Genomic DNA, 12948 nt, shown 5'->3' with positions numbered 1-12948 from the left:
TGAATGGCATGGTGAGTTTTTTTCCTTCTATTTTATTGGTTTGTTTCACAACTTTCCCCTTGTTGACATGTTCTAAAAAAATTAACTTATTTCCGTTGAGCGTGTGGGTGTGTTGTCCCTTGGTGTGCATCTATTTCCTGGTGTGGTATTCCGAGATTGTTCCATTTCATTTGCTCTGTTTTGGTTGTTCCTTTTGTGTTAGACTTTCCTGAGGTGTGGCATTTCGGGAAATGTACTGTCCGTGGTGGCTTTATTCTAGGTGGGGGGCTTGTGATGGGCTGGGCTATTTGGGCAGTGCGATATCCCTTAGGTAGGCTGGTCTAGGGTTGTCTGCCCCTAGTATTGGTTCATTAGTTGCCTGGCCGTAGGGGAGAACTTTCGCTGCCTCAGACTAATTTAGCCTCTCTGGAATTAGCCTAGGTTGAATGTGACTGAATGTGACTAACTTTGGTGAAGGATTAGGTTTGGCGGCTGGTAGTGTCAGTTGGTTACCCTCGCTGTATGGGAGGTCTTCAGCTGCCTCAGACTAAGTCAGTCTTTCTGGGATTTGCCTAGGTGGGAGGTGACTGATTTTGGTGGTCAGGATTAGGTTTGACGGTAGGTTTTATCGGGTTTGCAGTGATGATATCTTCCTTATGGTGCACTGTTGTTAAATTGTTCCTTGAGGGGTCCTGTGTGGCCTTGTCATTGTGTGGGGTCTTGAATTTTACATAGTTGTATTGGATTGTCATCGGTGAGGGCCTCACTGTCGTGATCTGTGGTGGCCTGTGTAGATATCAGGTTCACAGTTGCAAAAGCCTCCCTGTGATTACATGGGTTTGACCTTCCCTTTTGGGAACCTGTGTTTTTTGTAGTTGTACGCGATTTACAGTGAGAAGAAGCCCCCCTGTGGAAATTAGTGGTTTGAAATTGACTCTTGTGGGTCCTGTATTGGGTTCAATTGTTATGGGGGACCTCATTTGGTCACCTGTGAGGGGTCAGCAATGTGAGACGGACAACATTTAGATGATTGTTCAAAATAATCAATTTTATTAAATTATATATGATATCAAACGCCTCACTTTCCCTTCCCTACTTTGACAAGGATTTTCCTGCCTATCTAAACTAAAGAGACACACTCTTAACACAGAATGTCTGGCCCTCACACTTAAACATCAAATACACAAAGAAAATATATGGCAATTCGAATAACATCAATGTTAATATTCACAGTCTCTTTTGATATCCTCTTGGTAAACTGGGTGAGCGTCTCTTGCAATACAGTCTCAAGCCAGTTCATGATGGTTTCAATGTCAAAGAGAGTTTTGTTAACCAAAGTTCCAATAACAGAAAATCTTGTCTTGGTCATAAGACTTTCCACTTCACTAAAATAGCATCAATGCCATTCCCAGCCACAATGCTTTGCCACAACTTCCAGGTGCCCAAGGAGAATTACCACAGTTCAAAGGAAAGACAGCTTCTGTAATTGTTAGTGAAACACAGGTCTTGGTTAACAGTTAATATGTCTCTCTTAACAAGATTAGGAGTCACAGCAGGTATCTTTGTCAAGATGACTTCACAGCACTTCTAATTCCACTTCAACAACTTCAAATTTACAAGAGTTTACCACGAGGACATACTCCTTGGCCTCATAATAGTCCACCTTTACTTGTGCTACTGAAGTCTCAAATCTACTGACAACCAAATACACTTCCACAGCTTCAGTTCTTTGTGGCACCATACAGCATCAGTACTTTGTAATTTCAAACAGGTTTTCATGCTGACAAGTTTTACTTTCAGGTACTTCCACGCATTCAAATGGGCAAGTCACTTTTCCTGTGAATATCCCATTTCCAAAGGGTCATCCTCATGTCTATCTGCAACCAATAACAACCTAGAATTGCCTTTGGGATACACTTCTCTGTTTCTCTTACTGTCTTTTGCAATGTAGGCTGTAACAACTTCAAGGAATGTTTATCAACAGCAGGTTTTTCTTCCCCAACCTTAGCTTCATCACTATGCCCAATGGTAGCCAGAATAATTACCCAGAAGCTTTGTTGCCACTCTCATGGCTTCAAGTACTGTTTCTATATGTGTATCGTGGGCAATGCTGAAGTTCCATTTGGCTCACAGAGTTGTTTAGACTTCTCTCTGGCTTTGGGAAATGCTGGTATCAGCCTCAATTGGGGAATACCTTGATCACTCCCGGCTTGGGCAATGCTTGCTCTCTCCAACTCCAAATAATGTTTAAACACCTGACTTCTCTTTGTTAGCAATTGTTGCCTGCTTTCATAAAGATTCAGAGGTCACTTTTCCTCCGAGAATCATAATTAGGTACACATGACCACTTCTTCATATACTTTACAAAGTTTTAAGTTCCACAATTGCTTTTCATAGGGTTTGCTCTTCCCGCAAGTGAAAGAGAGAATACCCAATCACACACAAGTGCTACATTTCACGAGTCCCATTGTTAAAGACTCAACCACAACTTTGCATCATTTCTACTCTTAAGAAAGTGATTATTAAGCTGGATACTGTTGTCGGCAGTGCTCGTGCAAGGAATCAGAAAGCCGGGTTTGACTCACCGGCTTCTGTGTTCCTTTCTCCACTTATGGCACAGCTTCTGGCTTCACTTGGGACCCACACCCTTCCTCGCAGAAGGCATCTCCAGTCTGGCCACTTACTTAAGGAGCTCCTCCTGCTCCTGAGACCCACGGCTTAAGGACAGCTGCTCGCCATGGCCACTGACACGCTTCCTGTTGCGCAATCTCTGCAATTAGACTCACATGGCCAAAGGCAGCCTTCCTGCACACACTCTGCTCCACAGTAGCTGCACATTAATGTTTGGGGGAACAGGGTACTCTTAGGGTAAGCAGGTGAAATCTGTTGCATCAGACTCCTGGCATCCCTTTGGTCACCCCACTTCTGCCTGGATTGCCAACAATGTGCCTTTTCCTTCTGCTACTACTGCATACACTCCAGCCACAGTTCCAGCTCCTTCTAATTGCCTGCACCTGAGAGGACATTTTAAGCCTTGCAGCTTCCCTCAGGTGTGGGCTATCAGGCTTAGTTGCCTGACTACTACTACAGCATGACTCTTCAGCCCTCTTCCTCGTCCCAGTTCTTATGGGATAATGGGACTTGTAGTCCGCAACAACAAAATCAGTTCTTTTTAGTAACTTCTTGGTTTTAAGGGTAGATTTATATCCTTTAAAGTAATTGAAGGATGAACCCGTAGAATTCATTGTTACAGAGAAAAACTGTTTATTTAAGGAAACATTTTGAAATTCCTTTCCATTATACCTTTGGGAGTAGGGAGATGTTTATCCTGAAGTACCTTAAATGGTCTTTCTGTTATTACAGTCTGTTCAGGTTTTAAGGCATTTGTGCCCAGAGCCACAGATCTTATATATGGTTCAGATACATCATAATGACAATAAGCCATTACCTGTTTTGGCAACTCTAAAAAAATCTCCCTTTTAAAGGACAAATACTGTGTCTCATCCCACAGGATCTCCTCACCACCCTGGGCTTTGTCTCCCCCAAGGTGATCCTCCCACAGTTCACCACCCCCAAGGTCATGATCAGGAAGTGTTTGCCTTTTCCTGGCAACCTAGGAGGAGACTTTAGGCACGGTTTAATGAGGGATCTGTAGGATTCATCACACACCTCTGGTGGTTAGTTCTTCTGTTGTGGGGTCCCGTGTGCTTGTCCTTCCTTGTAGGGTCTCTTGGTTGTCTTATTGTGTTCGGTTCACAAAGGCATTAGCCTATCTGTGGTGACATGTGGATTGGTTTTCCTGGGGGGTCCTGTGTGCAGGAGTGTTGCTAGGTCTGGAAAAGACCTGGGGCTATGATGAGTTCGGAACTTTCTGGACTGGGGGCTAGCTAGCCTTTTGGTTGTAGCTCCTGAGATTCTTTCCGGGGCTACAACCAAAAGACCAGGTGCTATAGCCCCCTCAGCCCCTCCACCCGTAGCAACGCCTCTGACTGTGTGGTTGTCTTCTTTTGCAGGCTTTTGTTTTTGTATTGGGTTCATTAGGTGACCTGAGGTAGTATGTTTTTCCTTGTGGGATCCAATTTGACCGTCTCTCCTTGTGAGCCCCTTTGTTGCCTCCAGTTGCATCCGATTCACAGAGGTGGTAGCCAGGTTATTTTTATTTACCATATGGTGTTTGTCTTACATCTGCACTGTGCTATGGCGGGGCGCGCTGGGAGGAAGTGCTGTTTGATGCGGTGCAGTGTAGCCTGCTGCTAGCAGTGTCAATTCAGCAGTGTTTGTATTGCGAGATTCCTCCTGGGTTTGGAAGGGTTGTATTTCAACATTGTTTGAGCTTGGCAGTGTTTAACTAGTGAGAAATCACCTGGATACAGCAGACGCTGTATAGTAGTGGTTGTGTAGTAAAAGTATCAAGAGTTCAACAGAGTTATAATGGTTACTTCTGAGTGCAGCAATGAGCAATGTACTACACAATGGTTAGTTCAAGACTTAGCAATGTACCACACTACTTCTGTGCACGTAAATCCAAATATTACTTGAGTTTAGTTATCACTTAAGTTCAGCAGTGTTTATATGCCGAGAATTCATCTCGACATAGTGAGAATTCACCTGGATTTAACAGTGGCTGTGTTGCAGAACTCACTTGAGTTCAGCAGTGTTTATATAATTAGAATTCAATGGCAAGTTAGATGGCGCAGCAATGTTCAACACAATAATAAATAATTAAAGACCACTGTGGAATCCATCTCAATGGCTAACAAGAGAGCGCAGAAAGGTTCAGCACAGTGGTTCACTAGAGAGTGCAGCAAGGTTGTGGGGGTTGACCTACGATCCCTCTAAACCAAAATAGGCTCACCTCTTAAGAAGCGAGTGCACGTTTGTCCATAAAGCAGGTTTATTGTACAAATGGCTGGGAGAGGCTAGATGATGCAGTAGAGACAAACTAACCTGAGTCTACTCGAACCACACAAATATTCCACATTATATATATTTTGCAACAGTTAACACATTCCCACATATTTTGTTACAAAGTCATCCCCCCAGTCATGATTGCTCAACCCTTTACAAAGAAATCTAATCCCCTTCACTTCCCAGGCTTTCATTGGATACATGTATTTACCCATCATCCCCTTTCAACCTACATTTGCATTATCTCATATTTACAGCACACCCCTTCTCAGGATCTTTCCGTAGTAGGTCATGACATCCTCACATGGTTAGACATTCACACAACAATCTTAATTTACAACCTGTTCCATCTGGTCGGGGATGTCTAACCCCAGTCGTGATGCACATGGCTTTACCAAGGATATTTCAACAAGAGGGAAACAACCAAACAAGTTTGCTTTTAACTGGCAATAAGAATCTTATCCGCTGGAGTCCTCATTTCACACTAAGCTCTAACAACTACCGTTTCAACACTCATGGCCTTTGGCCACATCCTGGTCATTCCTGAGAACCTGATCAAAACCCATAAACTATTTGTCCATTCTGCACTTAAGCACCTGTTGCACTGGATTTATCACCCGGCCCTAAATTGACCATACCAGGTAGCTAGCCTTCCCTGGACACTGAATAACAGGCTCCCATGTACCTAAGAAGATTACATCTCCTCTTACACAATAGTACCAGGTTGTAAATCCCTTGGCTGGCTGTAGCTGACCATTTTATATTATCTCAGCTGCCCGAATACAATTAGCTGCCTTCCCCAAGCCTTCAACCTCGATCAACCTGCTTTCTGGGACGCACAAAGTGTATCTGGCCACCCCAGATTTTGGCAGCCTACACAACCCCTATCTATGGGGGGACTTGAGGCCTACAGATTCATGTATTCCCCACCTGTCCCAAACACATTTCCCTGAAGGCCCCCATGTATATATGCCTGTGCATGTATGTTCATGACTACTGCGTCCCCTCACAATGGATTCTCTATCCGTTAACCTCCTTTCTCACGTGTGCATATGAAGCTCCTCACTTCCCATCTTTAGGCGCTGCGTGGTATGCCACGTGACTACATCATTTTTATATTGCATTGGCAGATTTGTCATTATGTTTCTACGCGTGTGTGAATCTAAAATTTATCAACTAAACACAAAGTAACACTAATAGTAATACTCATCCCATTCGCATTAACTACACTAGATACATGCTAAATCGCAACATCGCCTCAACATTGCCGTCACCCCATTCACCACGTGTGCAATGTGAACCCCTCTTTCCCATTGAGACGTTTATCGACCACCCCAAGATTGTTCAACACAATGGCAAACTTAAGAACACCATGGAATTCAACACAATGGCTAACTAGAGAGCACAGAAAGGTTCAACACAATGGCAAATTAAAGAATGCAGTGGAATTCAACATAATGGTGGTAATTACACGTTTTGTAGTGTGGGAACAGTGCTGGTAAAAGTGCAGGTAATTCTGTCACTGCCACTTTTCGCACACCGCAAAACTACAATGTTGCCAGTGGGGGTCACTAATTTACCTCCAGCCAAGAGCTGGAAGTAAATCCGGCTCCCACTGCCAAAAAACGCTGGGATTTCCGACACTGGTATTACCGGTGCCAGAAATAATGCCAATCCCCTCCATGGAGTCCTAGTAATAGCCAGGAAATTCTGGGATATCAGGCACTGCTAACAGTGGCTCAGTTTGCCGGTATCCCACCGGAATTACTGGTGTGATACGAGCAAACCTATAATGAGGGCATGGGGCTACCTAGAAAGCGCAGCATGGTTCAACATAATGGCAAACTCAAGAAGACAGTGGAGTACTATGCAGTTTTAGGAGCTGGTGATAGTAGTATAGAAGTGGCAGGGATTTACCAGAGCAGAGTAATAGCTGTGCACCCCACCCATACCAGCTTACCTGGTCATAGCTATAGGATGTCACTTCAGGCGTCCAGTGCAAACAGGGGATGGGAGCTGCCCTTTGCGTTGTAGCCCTTAGCCGGCTGCCCAGGCAAGGCTGCCCTGGTGCTCCCAGTTGAGTGGCCTGCTTCCTCTTTGTAAGCACCATCAGGCATGGGTGGCCGGGAGATGGGAGGGAATAAGGGTTTGGAATGGGGTTAGAGAGAGAAGAGGCACAGGACTGGGATATCACTAGATTGCCAATGGTTTCAGAGCATTCTTATATGGGACCTGGAATATTAGCTGGGCAGCTAGCAGGCGTTCATCTAGTAAGGGGTTGACATTTCTTTTTTGTTTGATTCAGGGTTGGGCTACTTTACAGGTAAAGTTCATCAACCCACAATCACACAAAGGGTTGGCCACACGGTATACTTACGCAAAATATAAATCTTTTTGTAGAAATAAAGCATACAAGTGATGTATACATTTACAGGTAAGGGTTATAGGTCAAAGTTTTGACTCAAAAGGGTCGACTGACAAAAGGGTTGAGTCAATTCGGTTGAATAATAATTATTTTTTTTTTATTTTTGGGGGGTGTCCCCCCCAATCCCTCGTTTTTGGTGTAAAAACACCTTTTTTTACCTATACTAAAGCAAAAAAAAATACATTTTAGAAAAAAATGTGATCCTTTTGTTTTCGGTCGAATTGACTCAACCCTTTTGTCATTCAACCCCTTTGAGTCGAAACTTTGACGGTACACCACAGGTAAGTACTAGGTTGAGGCACAAGTATTATTGAAAACAGTAAAGTTGTCTACACTGGATTTACCCTAATTAACAGTGGATGCTGGAGGAAGTAATTTAAGGCATGTTCCCTCAAGAGCACCAATATTTTCCCTAATGCATGTGGTGGGGATCACATCAAGGTCCTGGTAGAATCATTTATCAAGGGAAGGACACTTTAGTTGCTGATGCCCTATCTCATTACCCTTGTGGAAAAGGCTAAACCTCACCTAAGGCGGATGTAGAGGAGAAACAAGTATTGCAGGTGTTAGACACTTTGAACAAAGGTGAGTGGAATAAAGCACTGCTTCAGGATCAAAAGTACTCATCTCCGCTTGGTTGGGTGCCATGGAGTATAGCCACACACTCACGAAGTTCAGGAGAGTGAGTTAAGTGTGGAAGCACCTGCTGTAGGGAAAGGTTCAAGGATGTCTCCTCTCAAGGGATTCCAGTATAGTTTGTTGCCGTAGCTCATGTGGGTCATTTGGTTCACTACAAGACCAAAAGGATTCTTCATGGGGCTTATTTGTGGGCAGAAATGGATTTTGAGGTTGAGGAACTTCTTAAACCTTGTCAAGCCTGTAATAAAAGTAATAGGGTGCAGCAGGTCGGCAGGAGCCCATGGGTCTACGTTAACTTTTCAGAGGCCCGTGGCAGGAGGCTACTCAGCATTTAGGCAGGCCTATTGTGTTACCCAATTTAGGAACTACATTCTTGGTAGTGTTCGTTGATCTGTACTCCAAATGGCCAGAAGTGCAAGCAAGGGATAAAACTGCACCTCGGGTGTTTGTTGAAAGAAGGAGATATTGGTGCGATGAATGCTGCAGAATGGGTTTCTCCAACTATTGCAGAGAGGAAGCCAAATAGATCAGTGAGATTGCATGTGGACCTTTGTAACAATGTACAGAGATGATTGACAAATTATTATTATTTTTGTTTCAGTTCATACAAGAACCTTTACAAAATATAAAGCACACATTTACTTTTTACATTAATATTTACACATTATACCTTACACATTACCTCTCCCTTATCATGTAGTTTTATCCTTGACATTTTTCACATTTCACATTTCACATTTCATTTAATCTGATAGCAATAAAATAGGAACCCCTTCAGTCTCTTAAAATCATTTAAAACTTTAAAATGTAGGAATATGAGAATGGCATATCTTCGTATGTCAAAACCAGACACCATCGAATACTTTTTGTATTTAGTTTCAAACATTATAATTCTCATGAGCACATTTAAATACATTTCAGTTATGTCCATCCTGTCTTTACATGGAGGAGATTTCCATCCCCCTTTCCTCATTAGCACTTCAGCCGTGTTATAATCTTCTTCCAGATTTGATATTGCGCCATATGGACACTTTCTAGGCCAGTGTTTGGGCAAAAATACCCAAGCTCATCTGTTTTAATAGCGGCATACCTTCCTACGAACTGTCTCATCAGTGTCATATGCATTGCCCCCATCTTTGGGCAGAGTGTCAGGATATGTCTTGGTGTTTCTATTTTAAACTGGGACTTACAAATACGGCATATTCTTTGTTCTCTTGGAATTTCTGCCCAGGCCCCCTGAAGTGCAAGTACTGAGAGTTGGTTAACCCCGAGCTGTAGTACAAAATAACGCATGGCTGGGCTAGGGCAATGCAGGAGGTATCTCTGTGGTTTGAGACAGGTGTATCTGATCTTATTCACATATTTATATATCTTCACATATTTATAGTTATATAGAGTTTCGAGATATGAGCAATTATTGGCCCAGTCTCACAGCTCAACCTTGTTTTTGTATATGGATTTCAGTAGCTTGTATTTAGTGCCAAGTGTAAAGTCCGGGAACCAGCCAATATTTGCAAAGGACTCTTTGTTCAGCTCCACGTAATTACAGGAAGCCAATGTATCATGGGTCGAGCCCAGAAAATGCAACAACGGGCACTTCGGCTGGAATCCAGATTTAATATAAAGCATTCCTCTACGTATAGGGACCTGACTCTTTAGACACTAGTCCCAACTCCAAACAGATATAAGCCATGGGAGTAGTAGGGGTAGTTTTAATAGTTTCCTCCAGAAATGTGCCTCTATTAAATTTAGCCATTCCAATTCCCTCATTGTTAAGTCTTCTATACTGTAGAGGATTGCTGGTGTAAAACTATGTTCATATAGTTTTAAGTTTAAGAACCCCAACCACTGAGTAATCAGCCATTTGTTTGGCAAACTTATTCATTACAGCTGTTAACTGTCTAGCCTTTCCTTTCTTCCCCTCGATAATAGTACTATATTCCCCATCCGCCCGCAGCTAGAGTCCAAGATAGGGGTAGATCTGTAAATAGTCTATGTTATTGTCTGTGTCTGTCAGTATTTTAACCCTATTGATCTTTCCTCTTGACACCAACATCATCTTAGTCTTATCATTGTTGATTATCAGATAATTCTGCCTCGCATAAACACACAGTTCTTTATACTTATTTTTAGCTCCCCTTATTGTGCGGTCCAGTTAGACCAGGTCATCGGCATTCAGTAGGCTTGCTATATGTCGGGGACCCAGATTGATTGAGCAGCCCTCAACCGATTAAAGTTGCAGTGGAAGATCAGCCAAGTAGAGGTTGAATAAAAATGGCGCCAACAAGCACCCCTGTCTAACCCCCATGTTTTTCTCCACTGGGGACGTTACCAAGCCTGAGTTGTTCAAATGCACTTTGTTATTGGAGTAGAGTTGGATCAGCATGGCCAATAGCCATTCCAGGCACCCCCATGTGCGTAGTGTCTGCAATAGACGTGTGCGGCTAACAGTATTGAATGCTGCACTGAAGTCCAACCATATCACAAAAAGCACTGGGTTCTCTTTTTAACTGCCTCCTAATGTCTTAAGAGGCTGATATTATGTACGGTAGCCGAGCCTGCACGAAAACCAGTTTGCATAGGATGCAGTATATTGCTTTCATCGGCCCATTGTTGCAGTGCTTTTAATACAAAATATGCAAACGGTTTGCCAGTTACATCTAATAATGACAATAGCCTATAATTTGAGGGGCACTCTCTGTCACTCTTATTGTAAACATGCACTATAATCGCCGGCTGCCATGTAACTGGTACCTTTTTTTCTTTACAGACCTTATTGAATAAGATGTTTATCACTCCAGCCCATAATACCGGGTCCGCCTTCAATACTTCATTCGACAAGCCGTTAGGTCCAGGTGCTTGAGAGCTCTTTAACCCTACAATCACAATGTGAATCTCCCTCACATTGGGAGACCACGTCCATATCCCCTCATATTTTTCCCACTCCGTTTTTTCACCATTGACTACATATTTAGACCTAATGTGTTCCATCCATTTACACTCTGGTATCAGGTTCACATGGCACACCTTGTATCTCCATTTCCCTTATCTAGGATTTGCCATATTTTCCCCACGTTACAACTGCAAAGTACCGAGAACATATGTTGCCCCTGCCCATTTAATGTTGAGAACCTCTGTGGTGTTAGCCAGCACTTATACTCTTTTTTGGTTTGCCTTATTTTAGCATTCGTAATGATTTGGGGGGACCCCTCTGTTTTTATTTTATGTATGTCTCTCTACAGCTCACGCTTAGCATCCCTTATTTCTATTTCGAAACAATTTCAGTTTTTTCCCCTCAGATATTGTCCCCAAGTTGTACTTAGCCTTCACTGTGTCCTGTCACAATTTCGATTGATTGAGAAATTCATAAACACGTACACAACAAACTAAATCGAATACTGGCGCTGTTGGAATGTGTCATCATTACAAATATAATAGCCAATCACATGATGATAATAGCTCGTAAGTCACGATGGAGAAGCCGTTTTTAAAGAGATACATTTTTAATCCTGCTCAAAATGTTAGAAGTGAATTCTATTTCCTTGAGATCAGAGGGAAGCTGTTCCACAATCTGGGCCCAAAGACCGTGAATCTACAGTCTCCCCATGAGACACATTTTGTCCTGGGGATAATGAGTAGGTGTTTATCTTCCGACCATAGGGCCCAAGTGGGATGGTATAGTTTCAGCTTATCCCTCAGATTGCTTTGTGCCAGACCATTTATGCATTTGAACACCAAGCAACCAACCTTGAATTTTATGCAGTCTTCCACTACTAACCACTGGAGATAGCGGCGAAACACAGAGAATGGAGTATATTTAGGTACTCCAAACACTAATCTGGCCGCTGCATTTTGCGCCCTTTGTAGGCAATAAATCTGCTTGGCAGGGGCTCCCGCAAGGAGCCCATTGCAGTAATCCAACTTTGAATTAACTGAGGCTCCCACCACCAGGGCGCAGTCTTTCTCAGGTACATAAGGGAGGGCTTGTCATAAACAACTGGATATTATACAATGCTGATTGAACTTTTGCTGAGATTTAACCATCACAGCCCAAATCACTCTGCCATATGCACCCCAGGTTTTTTACCCTGGAGGCATATTTCAAACTTGAGCGCAGGAATTGAGGTGGGGGCAGGCCGCTGTTCCCCTCCAAAAGGTTTTTCGGCCGAAAGAGAATCACCTCTGTTTTGTTTGGATTAATTTGCAGCCACTTTAGTGCCATCCATACTCCTATTTCTTCAAGACATCTACCCACCTTGATAAATGCATTGTCTAAATCATCAAGTCTGATGTAGAGCAGCGTATCATCGGCATATGATTGAAAACTGATATTATGGGCCTCATTACGACCCTGGCGGAATGGGTTAAAAGGCGCCGTAAAAGGTGACGGCGCCATTCAACCCATTCTGCCACATTACGAGGTCCCCTCGCGGGACACGGTAAGCACGCCTGGGAAAACCAGACCTTCCTTCAGTGAAGGAATGGTCAATAGAACACGCAAATGCCTTAAATACTTTTTTTATGGATAAAATCTTGACTATTCAGAAAAGCATCCAATCTCAAAGGGAACTTGATAACTCACCCCCCTTAATGTCACGAATGGGAATCCCACGTTAAGGGAAGGGGGAACTCCCAAGAGTCCATCTTTATTTTTAAGCCGGTTTCAAGGAGAACATTTTAACTCTTCTGCAGGCCTTAAAACATACGAATAACCTACTATTCCCATTGCCTGCGCATGCTGCTAAGCGTATTGCTTTTATGACTAAGTTCATAAGCACGTCTTTTACTCAGGGGATTGTCTGAGTTGATTTGAAATTGTCGGTCATTTCCCCTATGCTAAAGAAGTCAAATCATGACCCTAAGGACTACGAGAACTATCGTCCCATTGCTGGCCTTCCTTGGGCAGGAAAAATCCTGGTAAAAGTGGCCACATCAGAGTTCCAGGACTTCATTGAAGAGGAGTGCCTACTACATCCATTGCAATCAGTATTCTGACC

General features: G+C 43.1%; 1 protein-coding gene across 2 annotated transcripts in view; it reads left to right on the top strand.

Annotated features, from left to right (window-relative positions):
* Positions 1–12948, top strand: part of LOC138581423 (cytochrome P450 2D17-like) — a 669998-nt gene that overhangs the window by 359577 nt on the left and 297473 nt on the right. The gene's annotated exons all lie outside the window — the stretch shown is intronic.

This window comes from Ambystoma mexicanum, chromosome 3p, assembly GCF_040938575.1.
Source record: "Ambystoma mexicanum isolate Mex_15411 chromosome 3p, UKY_AmexF1_1, whole genome shotgun sequence".
Taxonomy (NCBI): domain Eukaryota; kingdom Metazoa; phylum Chordata; class Amphibia; order Caudata; family Ambystomatidae; genus Ambystoma; species Ambystoma mexicanum.
This window is presented reverse-complemented; position numbering and strand designations above follow the sequence as displayed.